The 27,955-nt window shown below is 40.5% G+C and overlaps 1 protein-coding gene across 1 annotated transcript in view; it reads right to left on the reverse strand.

Annotated features, from left to right (window-relative positions):
• COL8A1 (collagen type VIII alpha 1 chain) overlaps positions 1–27,955 on the reverse strand; it is an 85,545-nt gene that overhangs the window by 17,301 nt on the left and 40,289 nt on the right. The window contains exon 3 of the mRNA XM_072350833.1: positions 13,099–13,211. The gene's annotated coding sequence lies outside the window, so the exon portion shown is untranslated. The remainder of the gene's footprint in view (positions 1–13,098; positions 13,212–27,955) is intronic.

Genomic DNA, 27,955 nt, shown 5'->3' on the forward strand with positions numbered 1-27,955 from the left:
GTGTAAACTACTGACAGAAGGCAATGCCATGGCTTTTAAATGCAGATTTGGAAGGATCTGTAAGGAAAAAAATATGTATGCTTCTCTTTTTCTTCTTTTCATCCCCAAAGGAACACTGGTCATCAAAATTGCCAAGAAAATAAAAACACACATATACACAAAAACAACCAAACAAAAGTCCCCCCAGACTCAGCATGCAGTATCTCATATTTTTTTGTCAGTTTTATTTTTGCCTATTTAGGTTCTGGACTTGATTTTCTCCTTATGTGCGCTTGTACAAAACTCATAAATCACCTTTGAGAACTGCAGTTAACTTTTCTCCTGCCTCTCCTCTTCCCTAATTCCTTGTATTATCTCTCTCTTATGTATGACTAACAGCTACACCTAGTTTCATCCTGTCTTGTATTTATTCCCCAAAGGAGGCAGAGTCTCTTAACAATGGTCAGCTGAAAATTATTTCTGTTTTTGATATAATATTAATGATTAGGTGCTGTTAGGCCTTTAGTTTTTGACAAAGTTCTTATCTTTATTAAATTTGACACTTACGATAAACTTGTCTTCAAAGGACTGAAACATGATAAATGATCCAGAGTAGGATTTGTGCCTTTCTCCTCTTCCTTCCACTTGCAGTAATCAGTACACTGAGACCACACAACACTATTCTACATTTACAGTATACTGATAAATGGCAGAAGAGAAGATTAACCTACTTATCTTTCCTTTGGAAATGCGAACTTATTAACACAATGTTGTTGAAGAATTTCCCTGGCTAGTAGGAAACTTGTGTCTTACCAGTCCCCAATACATCGGTAAATATATGTATATATAAATACATATGTGTGTGTGTGTATTTAGGAAAAAAAACAAAAAAAGAGGAATAAGATTTCCTAGAGTTCAGTAATTTATGCCTCTACAACAGCAAAGAAAACCCCATATGATCTGTAACAGATTTTTCTCAAGTGACTTGATTAATCACTTCCATGTGGCAGTTAGCAACATTAGAAGCTAGTGAAATTCAGCAGCCAGGGTCACTTGTGCAGATTGGCAAGTTGACATTTATAGACAACCCCATTATTTTTTTAATGAGATCAAACTCGATAGTTGTTAGATATTTTTATACGGCCCTCAAACTATACGCTTAGATACCCAGGCAGTTAGCCATGCATTTGGCTGTGGCCTGTCTTTCTTGATCAAGCAAAACTACAATGAGAAATTTGCTCAATTAGGAACTGAAGAATTTGGCTGTTTTACTAAATTCTTGGCAGTAGGCAAAATCTGGCCTTTCCAACACTAAGTGCCAGTGCAAAATATTTTGGCAAGGAACAAATGTCAAATTAGATCTACAAAATTCCCATTTTCAGGCAGTAAAATAGGAATCACTCTGGTTTATATTAGCTTAAGGACTCCCAGACCCCGGACTAATGTGGAGCCCAGTGAACAGGTATCCACTTCTGGCCCCTGCTTTATGGTAGCACGTGGATTGCAGTGGAGGTAATTCCTGCATATATGCAGAAAAACCAACATTACAGAGTCCAGATATTTCCCTAGCTGAATTTACTGATAATGGTAATATTATATCAATTACGATATTTAATTGAATTATAAATCATAGAATCCTAGAATGGCTTTGATTGGAAGGGGCCTCAAGGATCATGAAGCTCCAACCCACCCACCACCAATCTCCATATTTAATACTAGACCAGGCTGCCTGGTGCCTCATCCAACCTGGCCTTGATGCGGATCAATTGGATGTCTCAGATGAACAATGTTATTTGCCTAGTGCCTCTGAGCTAGAAGAAAAACTTCCAAAGATTGAAGAGTTGGGAGATAAGTGGGGGAAAGCCTTCCCTTTCATCTTTCTTTCTTTCTTTCTTTCTTTCTTTCTTTCTTTCTTTCTTTCTTTCTTTCTTTCTTTCTTTCTTTCTTTCTTTCTTTCTTTCTTTCTTTCTTTCTTTCTTTCTTTCTTTCTTTCTTTCTTTCTTTCTTTCTTTCTTTCTTTCTTTCTTTCTTTCTTTCTTTCTTTCTTTCTCTCTCTCTCTCTCTCTCTCTCTCTCTCTCTCTTTCTCTCTCTCTTTCTCTCTCTCTTTCTCTCTCTCTTTCTCTCTCTCTTTCTCTCTCTCTTTCTCTCTTTCTCTCTTTCTCTCTTTCTCTCTTTCTCTCTTTCTCTCTTTCTCTCTTTCTCTCTTTCTCTCTTTCTCTCTTTCTCTCTTTCTCTCTTTCTCTCTTTCTCTCTTTCTCTCTTTCTCTCTTTCTCTCTTTCTTTCTTTCTTTCTTTCTTTCTTTCTTTCTTTCTTTCATTTTTTTTATTTTATTTTTTTTTAAGGAAGTGTTTTTTCTTCTTATCACTTGTTTCATCTATTCAAAACTGTCCCAAAATCTTCCTGGAAACAGGGCTGAAGATGTCATGAGAACAGACATTATTTCACATATCTGGTATCTTTTATTTTTTTTTGACTGGCAATGAAGATCCCCTTTAATTAAATGAAAGCAGACTTTGAGTGTTTGTTGATGTACAATCCTACAGGCAGTCGGAGAAGGAGGGAACAAAATATAAAGTAAACCTATAAATTAAACTAAAATACATACTTATGTTCAGACATGACTATTGTTTTACAAGGAACTCCCTAGAAAACAAGTACACGGATCCCATTTCCTGCAGGAGTTTGCTTAAAGAGCTCATGGAACTGACGCATCATACTTCAAAGATTTCTAGTCCAGCAAGGAGCAGGGCTGTAAATATTCTGCCCGTATCATTCACCATGGCTTTGCTGATGCTATCAGCCAGCCCACTTCATACCTGTGGAAAGGACTGCTTCTCTTTGGCCTGCTAGAGAGTTCTGCAGGCCAACTGCCAACACTGCAATCAGCTCTATAAATCTAGATTATTTGTGCTGGAATTTCTTTTGCCATTGTGATGAAGAAATTATTGAGTTGCAGGACTCCACCAGTGCATATGAAGCTCATTGAATTTTATTTTCTAATGAAAGCATTATTTCGTAAATGGAAAAAAAGTATAAATGTAAGCAGATGCATATGGTTTTGATATTTGGACCCATTTAATTATATCATTAGTTTTGCCAAATTACATGACATGAACAAGTTAGATGTTAGTCTTTTTTATAATGGAACCAAAGTGATCACGTATATTGTGTGCTGGCTATGCACAGTATTGTGTTTGATCATTGTCCAACCCAAGAAAACTGGTGCATGAGGGGACACAGGTCTTTGAAACGTGTTGAACTCATTACAAAGACATTTCAAACTTACTCGTTGTTCAGTCTTGTTCACTCTTGGTGATGATGCCTCGCTGACTAAAAGCAATAAGGCAATGGTCCTAAATTGAGTTAGTTTGGAAAGAAATGCAGCAGTGCCACACTTTTTCCTTGTAATATAGTATGGATGATTCTTAATGAAGTTAGAAAGCTACCATGTTCTAAAACACACATCCATGGCCTTGCTCAGCTGTGTGCTGCCAAAGCACACCCATAGAAATGAGCTGAGGTGCCAGAGTCCAGGTCCTGAAAAGCCAATTTGTTTTGGTGTTTCTTTTTTTCACTTCAAGTATAATACAGCTGCTATCCCTGAATGTGAGGCCAATGCTCTGAATCAAAAAGGTGAAACAAGCACATGCTGAGTCTTCTGTTCTTTCTTTCCTACAGTGCTGGAGGGGAAGGGATTAGAAAATGATAATTGTAAGTTGTGATAATTGTTCCTGTCCCCTAATAGGAAAAACTGCCCCTTGAAAAGTAAAGAAATACCTGGTTGATATTTTTTTCCCTATGAACTTTTAAGGACAGACTTAGATGTGCTGGAATCGCTGGAAAAGAATAAAGGCAGATTATAAACTGTCTAATATCACTGAGTTAGAGAATGGATTGTCCCCTGCCTCTGGGAAAAATGACTACACAGGACTTGATTCCCGTTTGCTTGGTCACATCACAGCACGATGGCATGGATGGCAAAACTCTGGCTGTGAGCCCCATGCTGGTCTGTCCAGACACCATTGCTCAAGCTGCCAACTCAGATTTTAAAACTAGAAGATTTTAAGCATATATATAAGGCTGTTCAAAACCACTCTCTGATCCTGGGCTAGTTGCTCAGAGTACCATGTTTTTATTTAATTATGGAAAAAGCAGACCTAACCCACCAGCCTCCGCTCTGTCTGCACATGTATATACGTTCCCTGGTATTTCTCCCCAGCTCTGGCATTTTTCGCATGGTCCAGCCTGTACTGAGCATTGAGGTGCTGCAACCTGGCTGCCTGGTGGTACCCGTGCTGCTTGGTTTAGAGTTGGACTTAAGCTTTGATATCCCTGCAATATGCTACAGATCCTCCTGGACTGCGATATGGGTATTGCCACATGTCACCATTCTCCTTCTGTTCCTCATCTGCAAAATGGTTCTGACGCTCTTTACTTAACTCTGAAAAGCATTTTAATGAGGGTTGGAGTGTGTAATCAGCCTTCTCTTATCATTCTCAGGCTTGTCTGTGTCTAACACATTTATGCGGAGAAGAAACTTGTGTTGGCATTAAGCTCTTTCATGTACCACGTTGTTTCTTGGTCTCTGTGAGCCTGACTTGAAATAAAACCACACAGAGACAACAAGCCACACTTGATGAGCAGACACATTGATTCAGGTTCTCTTCAGGGCTATGAGACCCAAAAGAATAAAGTTCCTCAAAATATATTTGTCAAGAAGATGAGTGCTCAAGATAAACAATGTAGTAGAGGCCAAAAGAGAAATTAAAACAGGACATTCCGCCCATATGGCTTGCTTAAACAAAGTCAGATGGATTTGTCTCTTGGTATCCCAGGACTGGAGCTGCTTTTAAAATTTAATTTCATACTAGATGCTGCATTTTTGCTGCCTTTTTTTCCAGCCTTACTACAGTATGTGCCATATTGCTATACTGCATATTCTAATTGGTTCATGCAAGCTGGACACTTTATTTGCAGTTAATATGGACCTGTAGGTGCTAGACACGGTTTTCCTTAAATCCTCACTTTATCACACAGCGTCTATATGCTGTTGCTGCTTCTGCATTAATTGCTTGGTCTGGGTACATGCAATGAACTGTTGTTATGCTCCCACCCCTCACCATGAGCACTCCCCTTGTGCCTTTAATTAATATTGGCTTTCAGGATCATTTGCCTTTGCTGTCTTAAAGGGACACTTTTCTTTGTCTTCACGTTATCATTTATCCTGGGTTGGATCTCTGTTTTGTATGTTTTGGAGCGTCCTGAAGTCGTCTTGCTTTTGTCCATTAACTATTAACTCTGGCTTTAAATCCACCCATGTACTGTTTTAATTATATATTTCTTTTAGTAGAAATGTGCCAATTGGTCTTTATCCAGAAATGCTCGAGTCCCATCTGGCTGCCCCCACCTCAAGGCTCAGCTGCTCGGGCTGCACACTATTTTTGGAGTTCGCTATGAATTAAGGGCCAGGTAGTGTTAATGAAAGTGAAAGAGTGACAAAAGAGCTAAAAGGGATGCTGGAAAGGGGCCTCTGAAGGCAGTGGAAAGGTTGGCAGTTGCACAGTTGTACAAAGGGAATGCTGTTATTCCTAAGGACGAGGTGCTGTGTCTACAGCTGTCATTTGTCACATTTTTCTTTTTGGCACCACAGCCACAGGCTGGTGTACAGCTAGGCTCAAAGCTACGCTGCATGGAGCAGCTCAAGGACAGCCAGCTGGTGTGAGCAGTGTTGCCTTTGTAAGCCTTGCATCAGGTTCTATCTGATTCCCTGTGGCAATCTTTAGAAGATGAAATGGAATTGACGTTTGAAGCTCATTTTCTATGATTTCTCTAATGAAAGTCTAGCAGACACCATAACTAATCTGCATCAGTAATCAAACAGAAGATGTGATGTTTATGAATCCTTATTCGTAACCAAGATAAAAAATGAATGGTTAACAAATACGCTTATAAAATCAAGCACAGTGAATCTCTGATGCTTCAGCAGTGCATCTGAAGGTCAGGCACTTCTAATCAATGCATACGTATTAGTATGTAGTAGTATAGCTACTGATATGTACTGCTGCCAATTCGAACCTTTGCTAGAGCAAGCTTTGAGCAGTATCAGAAATGCAGCGGCTTTTCCTGGGGAGTCTGAAAGCTCTTAGAGCACACAGACAGCTCCTTACTAAAGCTGCCCCTTGGTGGCGTGAGTGATCCACTCGAGCGCAGGTACAGCCCTGACAGTTGCTTGACGTTATTTTTAAAGCAAAATAATAAAGACGTGTCCTCATAATTGTTCTTTATTTGGGTGCTACTGGTGTCATGGCTACACCTTCACATAGTGTTTGCTGGGATGCAGCTGTGTTATACTGCCTACAAGCCAGAACTATCATGTAATGATTAACGAGAGACAGCAACTTCAAAACAGCATATTCCTGGTGTTGTCCAGGGAAAAGCTAATACAAGCTGAGCCTTAACAAATAGAGAGTCATAGAATCATTTAGGTTGGATAAGATCCTCAAGATCATCAGGTCAAACCACCGACATAACATTACCAAACCCATCACTAAACTGTGTCCCTTAGTGCCGTGCCTTAAATACCTCCAGGGATGGTGACTCCACCATTTCTCTGGCCAGCCCTTGCTAATGTCTGACCAACCTTTCTATGAACCTTCCTAATGTCTCATCAAAACCTCCCCTGTGGCAACCTGAGGTAATTTCCTTACATCCTGTCACTTGTCACCTGAGAAAAGAAATGGACTCATTTCTCCCTTTCAGTCCTATCTGGCTTTCTGTCTTCTAGTCTTTGTTCAGTTTTTCAGACACTATCTCTTGTTCATCAGGAGGCAAGGGGCTTTGTTTTCTATCTAACCCAGAAGGGGATTGTGGTGGAATGTGCTCTGCTTTGAGCTGGAAGAAAGTGTTGAACAGCAGCCCTTTGATCTTAATCTTTTCATATGTCGGGAAGAAAGAAAATGAATGTTGAGAGTGTCTGCGGTTCTTTTGCAGTTATACTTCCTATTTAGGAGTTACATTCATTCCTGTCTAGGTTTAAGCCCACATAAAAGGGTGTTTGTATCCCGCACTTGACCATGGTAGGAGGAGGCAAAGTTATGCTGTGTGTTTAGGTGTTTATTCTGCTCCATTCAGTATTACTAAATCTTACAGCAAAATCCTCCATCTGTAGGTAGAAAGTGAGGAAGGAGAGTTAATAGAAAAGAAGGGAAAATCAAAGGAAAGGGCCTGGAGAGACCTGCATTTAGCTCCTCACAGCCACTAAACACTTGTGTGTGCAGTACTGCTCTTGTAAGCCAGGTGGAAGAAACAACTGGTGCAGTAAAGAAAATCCAGTGAAGGAAGAAAACAACAAAGTATGGTTTGAACTGTGTTTAGTAGCAGCTAGAACAGTTTCTCCTGCGCTTGCAGGAAAAGGTTCTCAGAGCAGCCAGGCAGCTGGAGCTGGAAGCAGATCTCTCCTAATGCTGTCAGCAATGGCAGGGAAACCCCCAGATACCTCTCTGCACCTGTAGGCACAACACTGGCTCAGGTGGTTGGCCCTGGATTACCTACTGTCCTATTTTTACTGTTGAATCCTATTCACACTCGTAAGGAATCTCTGGATATTCTATCACCCATGAGATGAACTCAAGAACAGGATGAATATGATTTTTTTTTTTTTCTAATTTATTGCTTCAGCAACAAAGCAGCAACTTCACAAAAAGCAGTGATTGCACTCCTAGCTGCAGAGGTAGTAAAACTCTTCTTTAGTTTTCTGAGGTTACGTACTACCAGCAAAATAGTCTTCATTTAAGTTTAATTGAGACCAGGAAATAAAAATGTCACCATCGGTATTTCGAAGGCCAAGGCTAAGCTTTCCCTAGAGGAGATGTTATATGTAACAAAACCCAAAGGAGACTGAATTTGGGCAAAAGTTGTAAAATACATCAGACTCTTCCAAGTCTCCTTTGTTTCAGCTGAGGACTGTAGAATATTTCTCATAAAGCATTTGACATTGTAATGTGACCGTGCACTGGATGAAAGAAGAGGAATATCACCTCTTAAGAGTTAACATTTTTGGACTCTTCCTCCCCATGTTAAATTCAGTACTGCATTTTCAGCAACAAAACTGCAGGCCACTTGGATTAGCTGAAGCAGGGTAAGCCTTTTAGATTATCAAATGTCACATGAAAAAATACCAGGGAATCTGGGAATGAGTACGTGTTAATGCTTTACAAGGGTGGCATGTCCTCAAATAATTGTAGACAGTGCTTCCTGTGTTCCTCAGGCTGAGCTGAGATGCCAAGTATACAGAACTGGAAGCTGTCTATCAGAGTGTTTTGTTTTGTTTTTTAATTTGCTTGATACAGGCAGCAGAGACAAAATACCAGAAAACGCCTGAAATCCTTCTGACCTTCCACTGCAAACTGCGGACTTTGTCCAGTGAACTCCAATTTCTATTTACTCTGTCAGCACTGTCTCCACGCTGCTGCTTTTTTTCTGTCTTCCCAGTTTATCGTGTGCCAGGAGACAGCTTCACAGGCACTGGGCAGGAGGGGGAGCCTGAGCACATTCCAGATCCTTTGCAGGTTCAAAATACTAAGTCTCTGCATCGTGGATTGCTTAAAAATACCCGTAGTGCAAGCAAAGCAGCATGCAAGCAAGTATTCAGCAGCTATCAGCTGGCATGGCTCACATTCCCACGTTGTGTGCTGATGCCATAGTGCTCCCTAGCTGGCCCCATTTACACTGTCTCCCATTTATGCCAGAAATACTCAGGCTACTATGGAGTAAATGGTCCAGAAATGTGTCCAGTAAACTCCTGCTCCAGCTTCCCAACTAAAACATCCGTGATTTCAGCATTGTGCCTGGTATTCCTCTACCCCTGGTAAAGCATGAGCTAGACTGCTGCAGGGAATAAGTACGGGGGGGATTTTAGTTGTGTAAAGTAGAAAGTGTTCCTATGGAATACTACTACAAACTATAATATTGGACACAATGTATCAATTGCAATTCAGAAAAGATATCATTAACCTGTTACTTAAATAAAACCCAACGGCTGCATTGAACTCCTTTAAAACTAATCAGAAAGTTGAAGAGTATAGCAAGTATTTTAGCTGATGGTTCACTTACCAACCTGATATATTTGTGAGCTAACTACTAACGGGGTATTCTCTGTGACTGTATTTCAAGCTTTACTTTGTACTGTGCTAGTGTTCTCTGAACTTTGCAAGACTTTGTATCTGAAGCCTCTGGGTCTAGAAAACAGGACAAAAATGTGACATTTCTGGAGAGACTCCTGCACAGAAAATGCAATGGTGTTTCCTAAAGAAACCCAGCTAGTCCACAAGGAATTGCTGCATTGACAAATCATGCTAATGAGGCTTCTGAAAGAAGGAGGTGTGCTTAGTGCTACTTATCTCTGGACATAGAAGCTATGGGAAAACATATGGAATACATTTGCAACGTGATGACTGCAGCTATATGTTCTATATGTTGCTGTTACTGAACTATCTGTTATCAAACCACACACTTCAGCACATAGCCAAGGGATTTATGCTTACTGCAAAGCCCATTAAAAGACTTGCAGCTTCCCAGATCATACAGACACGCCGCCTTCTATAACTTGCTGCTATCAGGATAAAATTCCGCCTTTTTTCAGCCTAAGCACATTGATTTGGCTGATTCTCCTCACAAAACACTAATGGCAAGCTTGTCTCCACAGACCAGATGTGAGGTTGTCCATGTGTGCATGTGTGAGGTGGGTTGGGGAGCAGGGGACTGAAGCAGCAGAGAATCTGCAGAGCAGCAGGTCCTATGGGGCTCTGCTTTGCATAGCCTGGGGTCATAAACATGTCATCATGGTTGCTAACAGCAAGCAGGAGGTATCTGTGGAATCACCCCAAATGGAATGATTTGTGAAGGCAGGTTCATCTCGTTGTTTTTCTGTGCTCACAGTATCAGAGCTTAATGTGTCAGTTATCACTACCAAAGCCTGAAAGAAGCCCCTCTTCTTCAAAATGCAGACAAAAGCAACCCTTGGGTATGTGCACAATAATGTTTGGATTAGTTAAAGAAACCACATTTGCCAATAGGAAAAGAGAAGTAAATTTCTAAGCTATTGAATAACACTGCTATGCTTGGAAGGGATTTTTTCTTTTGTAATTCTCTTTTAATTTCCTCCCATCAGAACTGCTGGGAGGAATCTGAAGCTAGGTTTTCCAGAGTGATTAAATGAGCTGGGCCACTGACTTCTGTTGAAAAATCAATGGACCTGGAAATGTGAGATAACATTTTCATAAATGCATGAATGATTTGAGGTTTAAATTCCTTAAAACTCTCTAGGACTTCCAAGTCCCCAAGTCAGACAGGGAAAAGAATGATTAGCAAAGTAATCCCTGTTAGCACATATGTGGAGATTGCATGGAGGAACGTAAAGCACGAGAAAATGAGGAGGAATCTGAGGACAGAGGAGAAAACAACGTTCATAAGATTTAAACACAAAGTATGAAAGGCACCAGGAGAAAGGACAGAGAGAAAGAATATCAAAATACACAAACTGAGATATTACTTTCAATCGCTTAGATTTTCCTTCGATTTCAAGATCAGACCTCAGTAAGACCACGTTAAATTGAATAACTTCATCACCTGACTCAGTGCCGACAAATTCAGCACAATACATTTTTTCATTCTCCTTCTTGATCAGATTATGAAGTGTCTGAAGTTAAACTAAACTCTGCATTCTGGTAACCTTTCCGAATACCTTTATTTTCTTCATTTCACTTGTCTTTTTTTTTTTTTTTTTTTTTTTTTTTTTTTTTTTTTTTTTTCAGTTTAAAAATATTATTCAAATACCGCCTTTGGATGTGTAGTGACTACCACGACACTGTGTAGAAAACCAAAGCAATCTGAAGCAAGCTAGACATTCTGAGTACATTTTTAAAATACCTTATTGCTTAAATAAAATAAACTTAAATCCCTTAGTCTAGCAATTACTTTCAGATGTCTGATTGTTTATTTTTGAAGAGCTGTCATGTCAACCATTTAGAACTGACGAGCTCTGGTTTGATATGTTCACAAGCTTCTCTGCTCCCTGCCTTACACTGGGAACTATGTGCTCATCTTCATTGTCTCTTGTGTTTATCTTAATTTTGCCATATTTTGTTATACTGGAGGAAAAACTTAGCAGAGCTGTTTGTGGCAGGGTTTAGTTACAGGAAACCCAAAAGCTAAGCCCCAGTTTCAGCTGAGACAATTAGACTGTTGATTTTGGTAGGAGCTCAGGGCCCAGATGCCTTTCAAGTCTAATTGCCAGTTGATGCTCAAGTCAGGAAATTTTCTGTATTCTCGCTGCAGGTTTGGGACTTTGTTTCCTTTTAATTTGAGGGATATTTCTATCCAAATCTGAATGTTTTGCTGAAATTCTTCTTTCTTCACTGGAATAGATTAAAAAGAAAAAAAAAAAAAAAAAAGAAGGAAATAACATTTTCCAGAACTTTCAACCTTTCTCTAGTTCTCTCTTTTTTTAATTCGCTGTGCCTTGATATCTCTGTGTTGTAGAGGACAGTATTTTGTTTATATCCTGAAAGCAATTTTGCCATGCGTGAAAAGTAGCAGGTACCGATTTGCAATGACCAAGTTAAGCATCGCATTTTACTGCCTGGTACATATATTTCGTAGCTCATATTCCCATTTCACCAGCTATAGGTGAAGAACTCTGAGGTAGTGAACAAATGGCATGTTTTTGAAAGTGATCAATATTATAATATAATGCTGGATAATCTCTCTCAAAAGCTTTGAAGTAAAGACTAATAAAAAAGGCAGTGTTCTCACAGAATGTTTTAATCATCTCACAGAATGTTTTAATCATCTTGAGAGGGTTTATAACCCTCTCAACCAAGTTATCAAAATCTACTGCCGTTCTTGGATGGATGTTTTATTGCTAGGTGGACTGGGCTCTAAAACTTTCTTATAGATGTTCTGGGATAGTTTAAATACTAGCAGGAAAGTATTTTATACTCTGTAACATTTGTGAGCTTGGCCCCTTGGTTTCATTTTTTCTCCATTTTTTTTTCTTTTTTTCTATGTGTTACACCAGTTTAGCACCTTGCCTTAGGGCCAGTCGCAGGATCCTCACCGTATGGTGTGGGTCGCATGGCTGGCTCCAAGAGCTGGCAGGCACGTGGCATCGGACAGCCTGGCCCTGGGCCAGCCCACCCCAGTGTCTGGAGAGGCCATGTTTGTATGGACCCGTGCGTTTCCTTTCAGGCATATCCTGCAGGATTACTTTGTAAGACAGATACATGACAGAACAAGGAGCTCGTCTTCCCAAAGAGACATTCAGAAAGTCTGAGTAACTTTTGTGATTAATTCTTAACATTTGGAGGCTTTTAATTAGCCATCTATAAACCAAAACGGAGCTCAGGACACTACTGCAATGTAGTTTGTTAAGCAATAATGCATTTTTTCTTCCAAAAGTCACACTTGATAACAAACAATAGTCATAGGCTTAAGATGACTGCGGATACTATGAGCTAATGTCTAGTTGTCAGAAACTTTTCCATTAGGGCTTAAAATGATGTTTAACATATTCCTCCCATTATTGAACTAAACTACACATTGTATTAAAAGTGGATTTCCAAATGAACGTTACTGCTGTTTGTCTTCACATACACATACGTAAGGAGGCAGACACGTGTACGTACGCATTTTGGATAGCAAAAGTACACCAGTAGCATACTTTGTTCTATTCCCAGGACAGAATGTTTTTTGCCATCACCTTTTAATTAAACCCACCCTTAATCTCAACTGACTGTAAAACAGATTTTTAAACAAAGTTCTTTAAACATAAAATGCCAAAATTACATGTTCTTTCCTATTAAACTTCAGGGAATGTCTAAAAGACTAGATCTTTTAATTATCTAGGAAAAAAACACGCTGCTGACAATAATCACCAAAATATGTGCACCGTATATTTTTCTACTTAAAATTCAAAACCTTGGGTTTATAGCAAACATTTGAGTAATTTATCAAATCCCACTTCATGCTAGCTTTAAGACAACTTCAGTTTTAAACCCTCGCGCTTTGGTTTTGGCATTATGCATAACTCATTCAGCATTTCAAAGCTGGATATACTTACATTCAGATTTCAGGAAAGGGCAGAAGGACAGGTTGTTTGCTTTTCACTGTAAGAGACCTAGATTTCCTGTTTGCGTAAGGCCCGTTGTTATTTTGTTGATTTTAAGATGGTCCCTAGAGGGAAAAGAAAGCTTATAAGAAATGTAGGAGCACACTGGCCTTCTTTTGCAGAAATATTGAGGAATTTTGCCCAGGATTTTCAAACATAGCGGCTTAGCGTGGTTTCTTAATTCCATATTCAGACTTCTTATTCAAGATCTGCTGTTCAGAAGTATGACAACCTGGCAGCTCATTCACTTTAGGCAGCCTTTTAAGTGCTTGCAAAAACTGATGTAGCAATTTGAATACAGAATGAAAATCCTAATGTTTGATATTTTTGTTGGCAGTCCTGTAATAAATCAAAGCTTGGGTCTGGATTTCAGGAAAAGTTCCTTGATTCTTGTTTCCACCCTTCTGGAGAGATGCTGTGTAGCTTTTTCAGATTATTAGGTACAAAGTTATCCGTTTGAAGGAGCTGAAAAACATTTACTTATTCTCATCTTTCTCCATGTGCCCCCATAAAAACGTACATACAAATCATGCCTTGCAATCATTGGTCCCTGAGAGGCTTGGACTGACAGGAAGTGCTTTGGAACTGTCATACACACTTCTGAACATCACTATACTCACAATTTGGAGGTGTTAGCAAGTGGAACCACAGGCAGTGCTGGCATCCCAAGTAAATATAAACCATGCCTATCTGTTTTATAGGCTGATCACTCTCACGCAACCACTACCACATCATAACACACTTTAATCAACCACATCCCTCTGGCATGGCAGAGAAGACAGTGTTCTGGTGGACTCAACTGCCACCTGAATGTTTAGGATTTGCTCTGAACCATGAATTCTGAAGATGTTGATGGTGTTTGAGTACATACGTGAGTGCTTTGCTGGAACAGGACTAGAAAGAGACCAGCGCCTGTTTGTGTAGGCCTGCCCTGCGCTGCTGCTGACAGCATGCTCCTTTTGCTGATCGACGTTCATCATGCACTAACAGCCAGACAACTAGAAAAACAGCTCTTTGATAAGCAGGGTACTGGTTGGCCTTGTAGTTGAAATTTTAGGTATTTGGCCTAAGATCTCCCTGGCCTGTTTTTTTCCTCTCTGAAGTCACTTGTTTCCCTAATAGACAGAGTAGCTCCAGAAAGCCACATACCCAAAGGTCTCTCTCAATTTACTTGCTGCATTTTATCATCCAGGACAAAATGAAAACTCAAGAATAGAAGCTCTTAACCTTTGTTCAGCTGAACTCCCACAGTGCTGCCTGCCCCAGGACCTGGTGTGCTCCAGGAGCTGAGCCCCAGGTGGCCCATACACCACCAACCTGCATTAACCTTAGAAGAAGAGAGCATCTGGAAAGGGAAGACAATCAAGAAGCAATACTGAATTTACAAGGGAAACCTGCAGGTAGCCTGTCTGTTTCACTTCAGATTTATTCCAGCCCCTTTGAAATGAATGAAGAAATGTGCATCTGGCACCTTTCCTGAGAGGATACCACAGCCTGGAGAGCAGAAATTGCCAGTTTCATTAACACTTCCTTCCTAGTTTAGTGTCTTTTAATTGTTTATCTTGAGAAACAGGCCTTTTCCTTTAAGCAATGATCTGGTAAGTCAGACAACATCTTCATCACCTTCATAGATAGCCCTGGGCTCCAAAGCTTGGCTCTGGATGTGAACTTCTCCACAGCTTGCAGGTGTTTAGGTTTGGGCTCTAGCTCAGCTTCTTGTGTGGATGAAGGCAAGTCACGAATTTGGAGGAAGCTTTTAATAGTTAATGAAGTGGAGAGCTGCCAGACTGGAGGGGATGGCAAGTTACTTTGCCTGTGCCTGAGAAGAGAGGGATTAGGCGTTTCAGCCGAGCAGCTCATTCCTGCTTGCAGATTGTACCATCCATGTTGCTGTTACTGCCTTTGTGGGATTAAAGGGCGGCTGAAGGAGTGCCAGCATGTACCAGCGGGTCCCAGTACAGTAGCAGTCACACCTGCCCTTTCTGCCTCCAGGAGAAGGAGGATTTCCCTGGCTTTCTGCCTTGCTCCTATCCTAACTCTTGCTCCTCCAAACCTGTACCAACTCCTCCTTGACAATCAAGAAGCTATAGAAAAATGCATAGGTGGTGATGGTGGAGAGAGCAGAAGGGAGCAGAGAGTCTCTGTGTCCCATCCAGGAGGAGAAGGACCAAGTGGTCCACACGATAAAATCCAACTCTGGGAGCAGAAAAAAGTGTCCTGCTCTCTCGCAACTTCCTCACAGTGTCCCCTCTTGGTCCTCACAAAGCTCCTATTACATCACCAATGGTCCCCACCCTTTCTTTCTCATGCACCTCTTTCCTCTTTCCGTGCCACCACTGCTGCCCTTGCCTTCCTCCTCTGCTTTGTGGACATCCCTGGCCAGTGCGTAACCCAAACCAGTTGGGTTTTGCATAACAAAAAGCCAAATTCTGGCTCCTGATGAATTTATGAGAGAAAATTCTGTCTGCTTTGAGGTGCTGTTCTCTACGAACCCTTCTAATATTGTTATTATTCAGCTCTTCATGTCCTGAGACTGATGGCTGCACGTGCATTTTTTTCACTTCTTTCAGAACTGAAAGCTTATGATGATGCAATGACTGTTTTTTTTTTATCTCAGAAAATTAATCTCATGAAAAGTCTACTACGTGCCCTGTCTTCCCTGTGTTACTGGGACATGTGGAGATCCTGATATATAGATTAAGGCTGCATGGAGATGTTACAAGTGGAAAGCCACAGTGTTGGAAAGAGCAAAGCAACACAGGGCAGTCATTTTTGTTTTGTAGAAAAGAGGGCCTGTTAAGGCTTCCTAGAGGAGCAAGGGGAGAAGGAATATGAAAAGAATGAGGGAAATCATTCCTAAGAGGAAACTTAAGCATTAGATTTCCTGATTGGTACAGTTGCATTTCATTGCCCTGCTAAGAACCCTTTAGTGCTAATCTGTAGCTGAAAGGAGAGTGGAGGATTTGTTTTCCATGTACAAAATCTTTATATATAAGAGGTGGCATGCATTCTCCTCTCTCCCCCACTTTGTTGGCTGCAGGTCTCAGCCAGGTGTGGAAAACAGCATTTGTGTTTTCAGTGCAAGTGCAGAAAGGCAAGAGTGGAAATGTAGAAAATTGCGGTCATCTCTCTTTAACACAAAAACAGCATGACCCCTGGTTCAGTTATATAAATACAAACTCTATTTTAGGCAGAGACCTGAGTTCCTCTGATTCAATATTCAGCCCAAATGCAAATGACTTTTGTGGAATGAGGTTTGCAATGAGCAGGATCTATTTAGTAAAGTATTTCAGTCTGGTTTGGTGGAGAAAAGAAGAATCCGGTCAATTGCTGCAAGTGCTTCTGTAGCAGAATTGCTGCTGTACTCAATGTTTGGGCTATTTTCTACTGAATTGTTCGATTTTTTTTTTTTTTTTTTTGTGAGAGAGAACTATCGTGGAATAGAAGGCTGGGTTTGGAGCAAAGTTGCAGGAATGTGTGCACATAATTATGCCTTTTGAAAGTAGCAAACTACGCAGGATTTCCTAAACAGTACCAGAAAATGTTGACATCCTGGAACTGACATTTGCAATTTCAAATAGCAGCTTTCCAGGCATAATTAGTGTTGTTGTAAATGTTTCACTATCACATTTGGGATTCACTTTGGGCACGCCAGTCCGCAAAGTCTAAATATATATTGTTTTGCCATTGACTGTTTCCTTTTCCATTGTTCCAGGAACTGACAGCTGTGATTTTTAAAGCTGGGAAGTACTAAACTGAAATAGTGTGTTATGAAGGATTTATTGTGTTTAATTACAGCACATAGAACTTGCTTTTGTTTATAATTCACTGTTTTCTGCTGCCATTGTTCTTTTTTTGTTTCTTTTGATTAAAGCACCTTAGATTCCCATCCTCCCTTATTCAGAGAACACTAACACATTTACAAAACCACACGCACTAAAATACAGTCGAGGATATGAGAATTACTTATGACAGATGAGTCACATTAATATTTTGTTCTAAGCCATGAGAAAAATGAGACACGAGGGTAGGAATCAGAACAGATCAAAACCTTTGGTGCTTTGTGATCCAAAACCACAGCCATCCACTGAGGTGCAAAATGTTCTTTTTTTCACATAAAGTGTGAGAAAAACACAAAGAGTTTTGTACTGCAGATGCTGGCGGCACACAATGTTGCAATTATTCCCAATATTTTGAGATGTTTGAATCCAAACCAAGACTTTAAGCAACACTGAGGTAAAAATATTTTTATATTTCTCCAGCAAAGAAGAAAATACCGTGTTTGCCACGATTGCTTCAGAAACGATATGCCAAATTTCTACCAGTGACTGATTATAAAAACAAAAAGGGGAATGTCATGGCATCTGCGCTCTTGAATCGCTTTTGTCATCCTAACTCCCTTTGGGTCTATCAGACTTCTGTGCTGCTAGAAAAATCTTGGCTGTTCTGTTAATGGAAAAGGATTGTTCTAATCCCGCTACTTTCCTACTACAATGCACGTGGCTGATTAAGGCTGGCTATGGGGCATGGTCTCATGATCTCACTCCCTATTTAGAAGGTGGTAGATGGGGTACGTCCTCAGTAATTTCCACTTGCTATTAGACTTCAGAAGAATCATGGATCACTGCATCTGATATGATCAGGTGATACTGTGTAATTTGAGTCACCAAGTCTTCTGTTCTCAAAACACGAGGAAAGTTCTTCCTCATTCATTCTCTCTTTCTGATGTGGTACTTATGGGGAGCTGAGGACAGCGGGATGCTGGTGTTCATAGAATCACAGAATAGAATCATAGAATCAGCAAGGCTGGAAAAGACCTTTAAGATCATCCAGTTCAACCGTCTACATATCACTGATATTTCCCACTCTCCATACAACTTCTAAATGTTTCTTGAACCAGGTTTGGTGACTCTACCACCTCCCTGGGCAGCCCATTGCAGCTCCTGATCACTCTTTTGGAGAAGCATTTCCTGTTCTGAGTGGGCTCTCCAGCTCCTTCCAGCCCTGAGAAGGACCTGCTACTTGCAGTGTCTCCTCTGCCAAGACACTCTCTGAGGTGCACAGCAAGGGCTTCAGGTGGGAAATGACAGAGGCTTTGGACTGCCAGACCCCAAACCAGAAAAATACTTTGGCACGGAGAGATCTAAGCACATGCATCATAGCAGATATTTCTCTTGCCTGTGATAGCTTCAGTGCCACTCTTTATGTGCTGTATGCTTTGTACAGTGAATTACTCTATTGGACTTGAGCCATGCTGTGGCTATTCTCATCCTGAAAGTAACTGAAGTAGGTGAGTGCTAGTTCTGTTTGTGCCACTTGTTTGCTCTTCCAACTGCTTTGGGGCCCAGCTTCTATCCACTGCTGCCCAGCTCCGTCTGCGCACTGTGAGATAACACGAGGAGCTGCTCACAGTGCATACCTGGGCTGGGCCGGGCCACTTTCATGCCGCCTTCTCCTGCTGTGTGGGAGAGCTTAACTACGGAAACTGAACACACCATTTGTGGAAAATCAACATGAAAGATTAAGGATTAGAATTTAAGAACTAAATGGGTGGTCTTATCCAGACAATTCCTGCGGACTCTACTGGAAGAAATACATGGCTGTATAATTAGGAACCAGCACAGTGCTTTGAATGTCTAGCTGCAGAAGTACCGCCTTAAGCCAATGAAATCACGGTCTCTGTTTTCTCCAACTTTAATTTGTCTAAGGAATTTTTCTACCTTCTTCATTAATGCACTACTTCGGATTTGTTCTGATATGGAACACATTTCTATTGTTCAATGTCAGCAACATTGATTCTTTGTGATTAAACTATTAGAAGCTATTTGGGTGTGATCACAGTTACCGTACAAATAGGTATAGATGTTGCGCTTTGTTTAGTCCTTGAAAAACCAGCGTTTCAGCTTCTGCTTGCCAGGCAGCATGAGCTACTTACATTGAGCTAAAGGTAGATACTGGGTTAGGGCAGGTGATTTCTTTGCTGCTATTGGGAGTATCACAAGACATGCTTTTGGTTAGTAGTGGTTTGTGACAGCGATAAGTTTCTCAGGCTTTTCAGCCAAAGTTAATTCCTACAAAACTGCCTCCCAAGAAAGGGTTTGTATGAGCATGCTGAACTGCTTTAATAGAGTAGGTGGAAAGTGCCAGGGAGATTATAGGGAGATATTATTGGCCCAGACTGAAATTTTGCCAGGCCTCCAGGACAGAATTAAGTATCACTGTGTGTTTCTCTCTGGTATGTTTCTACACCATGAACTTGGACAGAATTTCACATTTATGATGAAATCTAAGCCCTGTAAAGACTACTGAATTTCTTTCTTGATTTCCCCCCGCCCTGATTTTAAATAATACATGCAAAGGTTTGCTACTGCCAGCCAACACTGGCTATTCTGGGAGAGCTACCTGTAGAAGGAAACATAAGGTATAAAGAGCACTGTGTAATTTTAGTCAGGTTATTTATACGTGCTTCTTTAAAAAATAAAATAAAAATAAAATAAATCAGAAAAGTAAACTTTCCAGTTCCTTGCTGCTGCCAATCTTAACAAACCAATCTTTATCCATCCTGGAATTTTTATCAGCTTAGTCTCATGTTATAAGGAGAAATGAAGCAAAATGCACATTTTTGATATAAGTCGGAACACAAATTGCTAGTATGGAGTGCAATGACCAAGGTGCTTGACTCACCACAGCAATAGGTAGTTCTCCTTGCCCTCATTGCCCTAGCCAGTTCTTGTTCCTTTGTTTATTTGTTTAGCAGAGCACCCTGAATCACACCATATCCTTTCATGTAATTTACCATAAAAGGCTGAACTGCTGCTGTAAGGACTGTGCTAACTTCCAAGTAATATATTTGGAACAATTCTCCCAAATATCTTAAATATAATCACTGTGAAATGTCAGAGCTCTTTATGGGCACAAAAATGAATAAACAAAAAAGCAAATTGTGTCCTCCTTTGCTGATGCCCAGATAAGTGAATATTGGAAACTGCATATTTGACCTTTGGTGAACAGTTATAGAATCATAGAGTCACTGGATTGTTTGAGTTGTAAGGAATCCTTAAAGGCCATCTAGTCCAACTCCCCTGCAATGAACAGGGACACCTACAGCTTGGTCAGGTGCCTAGAGCCCTATCCAGCCTGACTTTAAATGTTTCCCAGGACAAGGCATCCACCATCTCTCTGGGCGACATTGTCAGTGCCTCACCACTCTTACTGTAAAAAACATTTTCCTTATATCCAGCCTGAATCTCCCCTCTTTTAGTTTGAAGCCATTTTCCCTTGTCCTACCACAGGGTAAGGCTTAAAGGACATGAGCTTTCCAGGCAATTGCTATTCTAGCCTTATAGGATCTCACATCATAAAGGAAATATTTTCTGTTTCAACTCTCCAGAGAATAGATTTGATGAAGTAGCAAAACATGCATCTCTTTTATTTTTGAGAGTAACTATATTAGATTGCTTGTGTACACTGTATTATGTGCAAGATTAGTTCCTTTGCTGAATCAGGGCCTGAAGCTGGTGGAAATGCTCCCATACTTAGCAGAAAGCAAAATATCATTTACAGAAAAGCATGTTTTTATTTTGTTCATCATCATTTTTTCTCTCAAGTAAAATCAAAACATTAAAGCACTTCTCAAACAGATGGGTATTTTCTACTCAGGTTGGGATGAGAAAATGGAAAGGAACATATTACCATTAGTAATAAAAAAGTAGAAACTGTGTGTTTCATCACAAAGTGAAATGCTTTAAGGCTTATAGGAGAAAATGTACTGAGAATATGTTCAAAATGCCACCCTTGTAAGTAAAATGCCTTTGCGAACTGCAGCGTATGATGTCCCTTTCATCCCCCTCAGGGATTTTGGCTGTTTGTTGTCCACTCCTTTTAAGGCCAGATTTTAAAAGTTTCCCATTACAGGCAAGCAGGAGAATTCTTCTCTGTGCTAATATAGTACAGGATAAGCTCATACCAGTGGCTTATTTGGTCACTATCACAGTAGTACCTAAATATTCAGATATTCATCTTCACAATACCTTGTGAGATAAGGAAGAGTCCCTGCTGTCTATTTGCTGGTGCATGAAGACAGACATGCCAAATTCTTTGTCCAGTATTAATCTGGAGGGGTCTTAAAGACATAGGCAGGTGAGAGCCATTCTCTGCTTGTGTCAGTGGGTCACCCACCTTTCTGTGGCAATAGGAAGCTTTATCCAGAACTAGCAGCACAAGCATTGCTTGTCTACAAGGAATCTGCAACACAGCCCACCTCCTGAAGTGTGTTGTACCTGAGTTGTGTTCTGCCATCCCAGCCAGATCTCATGTCCCCTGGCCCCTTGCCTCCCCAGCACCAAAAGGCCTGCATTTTTTCAAGTGCAGAATAGTTTTTATCTTCAGATCGTCATTAGGTAATTCAGACTTACAGTACATGCTGTGTTTCCACCATGCCTGGAATTTCACTTTCAAAATGTTAGAGATTTATAGGGGTGGTATTTCTAGGTGAGGCTATACTAGACTCCCAGCTGCTATGCAACGTAAATTCAAGGCTGCAATGACACAGCAGTTACAAGGTCAAGTGTGCGAAAAGGCAGAAATGGTGCTCACATCCGTCATGCGTAAGTACTGAAATAACCGTTTCAAATGCCATTGAACGAATTTAATTAATACAGTGGGCTGGTAAAAATGAGAGCATTCATGAATGACTTTAAAGGAAGTGTTTAAGGATTTCCTCAAATATTTATGCAAGAAGAGACAGCACAAGCACCGCAAAATACGAGTACTTTGACTTAGATGAACTTCCACACGTAGTGTAGGAACAGAAAGAACATTTCTATAGAAATATACCTAAGCAAATATTCTGGAAACAAGTCAGCTCTAAAAAGCAACAGGAGTCCAGATATGGATGGATTCCTTGGACCATCCTATAGAGAATAAGAAGATATATTAATGGTACTTCTAAGCGAAAAATATCTCTTCTGATTTGAATGGGATGATTTTGGTGATAAGAATGTTTCTAATCATATTCCTAAAGCTTCTGGAATTATGAAGAGTGTGAAAAGTATAGATCCTGAAAACAGGTAGACAGCAAAATCTGGGCAGTGGTCTGGCAAGCACACTTGAAATGATCTTCTCAAGTATAAATCAAATGTATCACTTTAAATTAATTGAGAACCAGTTCATAATGATGGTAGATCACTGCTTTCATTTAACATTTTCGTAAATGTATTTAGGTTGCTCTGAAAGTAATGCCTCCTCTTTATTTCCACAGAAACTATAGCAGGAACAAAGAGCACAATAATGTTACTTGATAGAGCAAAGTCTCAGCTACAAAAAACTATTTTCAACATAGGCACCACCTTTAGCTGTGCATTTTCACCAGTGATGAAGAAGGGCATGCATGCCATGTTCCTGAAAATCTGTACGGCCATCCAAAACATGTCTTGTCATTCATGTTGTCAATGCCACTGCTGAAATGCACCACCCACCACCTCACTCTGCTCACATCCACTATTTGGTCTCCACAAAAGCCCAGCAATTGTTGATAAATGTCAGTGGGTGCCGTTTTTTTCTGCGCGGAGGAATTCAGGTCCACTCCTTTGCTTCATATGCACTTCCGTGTCAGACATGGTTTTGTCAGACTGCCCCTCTGCTGCTATCTGTCACATGTCAACAACATGTAAGGGAATATTGGTGGGAAAGATCAATCTCTACTGCCATACCACCAGCATCCACCTCTGATGCTGTGGGCCAACGTAATAAAGTAGGAGGCGTCTTCAGAGCAGCCCTTTTAGAACAGAGTTTGACATTGGCCTTTTCTGGAGGTAGTGAGAAGGATTTCAATGGAGTGAGATGAGCTGGTTATGTCCAAAATGTTCCCTGTACTGGAGCTATCCAAATATGGCAATAGAGCTTCTCTGCTGTGGGGTTTGCACTGCACTGAGGACTGAAATCAAATTTGCTTGCACATGGAAAAGCAATTCTAGCAGTTAACCCTTCTTTCTGTTATCCATGGTATTTTATTCTGAATTCACTTGAAATTGTGTGCTATATTGGTTATAAAACCATTTTCAGGATAAGTTCCACCTTTCTTTACAATGGCCTGAGAGTCAAAGTGATCTATATATATATTACATCCAGAACGGTTCTACTATCACTTGTAGATAATCTACATGGTACATGTGGTAGAAAATAATTTAAGTGTAACATTCTCCTGTTTAGTATCTTTACTGATGACCTGGATGAGGAGATTGAGTGCTCCCTCAGTAAGTTAGCAGATCCCATCAAGCTGGGAGGAAGTATTGATCTGCGTGGGGACAGGAAGGCCTTACAGAGCAAACTGAACAGGCTGGATTGCTGCACCAAGGCCAATGGGCTAACATTCAAAAAGACCAAGTGCCAGGACCTACACTTTGGCTGCAGCAACCCCAGGCAGTGCTACAGGTTTGGGGCAGAGTGGCCAGAAGACTGTGTGGAAGAAATGGACCTGGGATTGTTGATTGACACTCAGCTAAACATGAGCCAGCAGTGTGACAGGGTGGCCAAGAAGGCCAATGGCATCCTGGCTTGTATCAGAAATAGTGTGGCTGGCAGGAGCAGGGAGGCTATAATACCTCTGCATTCAGCACTGGTGAGGCTGAGCTTTGAGCACCATGTTCAGTTTTGGGCCCCTCACACCAAGAAAGACATCAAGGCCCTGGAGTGTAACCAGAGAAGTGCAACAAAACTGTTGAGGGGTCTGGAGCACAAGTCTTATGGAGAATGGCTGAGGGAACTGGGGTTATTTAGTCTGGAAAAGAAGAGGTGCAGGGGAGACCTTATCACTCTCAACAACTCTCTGAAAGAAAGTTGTAGCGATGTGGGGGTTAGCCTCTTCTCCTGCATAACTAGCGATAGGACTAGAGGGAATGGCCTAAAGTTGCATCAGGGGAGATTCAGATTGGATGTTAGGAAAAATTTCTTCTCTAAAAGAGTGGTCAAGTGCTGGAATGGGCTGCCCAGAGACATGGTTGAGTCACTGACCCTGAAGGTGTTCAAGAAATGTTCAGATGTGGTACTAAGGAACATGGCTTAAATGGGGAAATGGTGGTGGTAGGTGGATGGTTGGACTGGATAATCTTGGAGGTCTTTTCCAACCTTGATGATTCTATGATTAAGTGTTGTAAAAAATATCTGTCCTCTTTTTCCACGCATTAAACTACTGAAAATTTAACAGACCAATACCTTCATTGGTATCCAAATCATAGGGTGGTAAACAATTCCATGGGACTTAACTATTGGTAGATATTTCATATGGAATGACCATAAATGGATACCATATTTGGAAGTGGTAGAATAAACCTAAATGGGAGCACAGAATTAAAAAACATGGCTTTTGGAAACTGAAAAAAACCCAGCCCTTTCTTCCTTCAAGAACAGATGGATGCAAATGAAAATATAAAATAGCTTATCTTCCACAGCAGCTGGTTAATGCCTTTAGTTTCTTAGCCAATAACAGTACAAGGCTGACAGGGATAAGTTTTGTCTGGCAAATGTTAAAAAAAAAACATATTTCAAATTTTAGCAGGATAGCTGGCTGGTTGATTAGATACCTGAGAGTTTAAAACATTTGGTTATGATAGCAATAAAACAAAAGATGTGGTTGTTCTGATTTAAAATTTGACTTAAATAGGATGAACTCTGGTGCAGGAAGATGGGTCACATAGTGAGTCTGACTGATAGGTGTAACTGTGCTAGAGATTAAAGCTAGTAACAGAATTCCACATCTATTAACATCCTATTTGTATATCAGTATTTCCAAGTGAACTTTTAGGGGGGAATGAAGCTTAAAATTTCTAAACATAAAGAGATGAATCTGACAAAGGATGGGGATAGGCTTTGACTCTCAGAAATGACAAGAGAAAACAAATGTTTTGTTATATGGAGAAAGATAGTAAGACAACTCTGTGAGTAGCTTTTTCCCAAAGATGAAATCTGTGTTACTTAGATATATGAATTCTTGTATGGGTCACCAGTTCAGTGAGCACAAATATCTCTAGCAGGGGATGTGAAATGGGATGGTTCTAAGAATTCCTTTTTCACCTCTATGGTACATTTTATTCCTAGCCTGAAATAAAGGAGCAAATTGGGCAAACATGTAGAGATAATAGCTTAGCAACACATGAAAACTAATCATTAGAGGAAGGATCCACCTTCCACAGATACTGTATCAGCAGGTGGGCAAGTCTTTTAGCAGCTTTTTGCTAATGTTTCTCTGTCTGCTAAATGATAATACCTCATAGTGGATGCTGGAAGAAATGCATTAATGTGTAGTTATCTACAGCTCTAAGGTTGGAAGCTGAACTAGAAGTCCAAAATGCTTGTTAGCATTGTTAATTCCACACTTAGATGATTTGCTCAGATTTGCAATGTTAGCCTAAAATGTGACCGCATGCAACGTAGAATCAGGCAGTTCACCACATGAGAAGATCAGTGGCATAACAAATAGTTCTAATTGGCAGGACGCTTTGGTAGATCCACCAAGTTTTTGTTGCAACCCTTGGGCCATGTAAATTACAAATCAGCTTTGATTTATTACTTGGTTAGCTCCAAAGCCACTAAGAGACAGAGAGCAAGAGCCTGGAAAGGAGCCAGGAATTTATTCCAGCGGTGTGCAGCCTCATTTGGGTAGATCTCACAGCCTCCACCTTTGAGCTGAAAGCTCAGCATGAGCAGGCAGAAAACAGATTTCTAATGTACTGGATAATAAAGAAAGTGATGTACTTGGAACTGCCTGCAAAGACACCTGATGGTAATTGGCATTAAAAGCAATGGCACCTGCTAGACACGTGGGGTGAGGTGAAATTCAATCCTTGTTGAACTCAAGGGAAGTTTTGCCATTGACTTTAAACAGGCCAGAAACTCCCCTACAATGATTAATGATTTGTAAGTGTATCTAAAAGCTTTTGGGTATTTTATGAAAATTTTAAATACAGGCAGCGCTCCCTGGACACCTAATGGAATGCTGAAATGCTGAAGGAGTATAATTGACATAATAAATACCTAGTAGAAAAAATAAGATTGATCACCGCATGGACTAAACATTAATTGATTCCAGAGTTTAACCTCTTCCCACATTTCAATGCTCAGATGGTTTGTGACTTCTTGTAGTAGGACACTTTCCAAGTATCTGGGGAGGCGAAACGATTCCTATGCATTCCCTATACTCAGAAAACAAGTGGCCTGGCTCTTCTTTAAATTCATGCAAATCTATGGGCTTCCCTGGAGATCATTAGTAATTTATCCAAAGCATGCTCTGAGGAGATCTGGCTCTGTTTTTTGCTTATGCATTTCTCCCAGTGTTGCTTTCTTCCTCTTGTTTTTGTATTGTCAGTCTCCTGTAAGCATCTGTATTTTTTTTTCTTGACATTTTATCAAAAAAATGAAGCTTTTAATCACCTGCCAATAAAATATTTGCAGCTGAGTCTGCTAAAACATCCCAGCTTATTCTCTAAAGGGAGTAAATTTGCATGCAGGTTTTTGAATATAAGAATGTTTCTGTTAAAGTACTTTTTCCCCAGCAAAATTCCAGGGTGCTTATTCTAGAGGTTGGCCTGACAGATGAACTTTCACTAGTTGGAAAAACATCATACTGGTGGTGTGCTTCCAGAGCATATATTATTAGTTCCACTTAGGGACACATGAGGCTTCTACACCAAGCCTGGGCAAGAGCCTGATACCTTGTTTCATACAGTTCACATTGAGCTATTGCCCCGCAGCATCAGGCAGGTAATCCACCCCTAACATACTATGAACCTCGGACAAGAAAACCATTGTGAAAGCACTACCAACCTGTTCCTACCTCTTGATGCCTGTATACGACTCTCTGGTTATCTTGGTGTGGTTTAACTTTTATCTTGGAGAAACACAGTGGTCTGCCCTTAAGAATATAAGTCTAAATGGTTCAGGTGAGAAAGTCCCAAAACTCCCTGCACGTAGACTTCACGTGGTCAGTACTGCACAGGAATAAGCAGGCCCTGGATATTTAGGAGCACTTATGATGGCTGTTCAGTCTCCATATACGACTGCAGTTTGGTGATTTCCAGTGATAGTTTGCAGATATTTTATTTAGGGAGGCTGTGCGTCAAGTGTTCTTTCTGTGTCATTCTGATCATGCTCATTAGGATTACCAGAAGCTACATCCTGTCACAGTGAATGTATGGCATGTGCATGCACTGCTTCAGCTTCAGGTGCTGAGGAAGAAAGGTGGTGGACAATCTGCCTGTGCATAGGAAAACACAGTATGGTGTTTTGCAGTTCATAAAAAGGGACAGAAAGACCCAGCAGCCTCATTACTCCTCCCCTGATGTAGTGGATGGTGGTGCATAGGTTTAAAAATGTGACTGTTGTAAAGGAAGAGCCTAACTATAAACAGGTTTCACTTTGTGACACTCATTGCATCACACATACAGGTAGCACAGTTTCACCTGCTCATTATCTGATGCAATCATGTCACATGTCGCAATGTCTTTTAGGTTTCAATAAGTACACTGTTTAATTTTTTCCTGCTTTATAGTATTTTCTTCCTAAGTCTACCTCTAGATCCTGTAATACTCTTAACATATCTGCAAATCTACTACAGTAGCTACTTTATTTAAATAACAAGACTTCCACTTTACTGAGGAATGAACCAACCTTTGTTGGCAGCAGTCTGGTCGGGTGCTTAATTCGGACAAGGTTGCTCAAAACCCAGGCTAAACTATTGAAAGAATGTTTCAAAAAAATCCAGAACTAAAGGTTTACTCTGTTGCAGAGCAAATAAACTTGCTCCGTCTCTTCAAAG

The sequence above is a fragment of the Excalfactoria chinensis genome, chromosome 1 (assembly GCF_039878825.1).
Source record: "Excalfactoria chinensis isolate bCotChi1 chromosome 1, bCotChi1.hap2, whole genome shotgun sequence".
Taxonomy (NCBI): Eukaryota; Metazoa; Chordata; class Aves; order Galliformes; family Phasianidae; genus Excalfactoria; species Excalfactoria chinensis.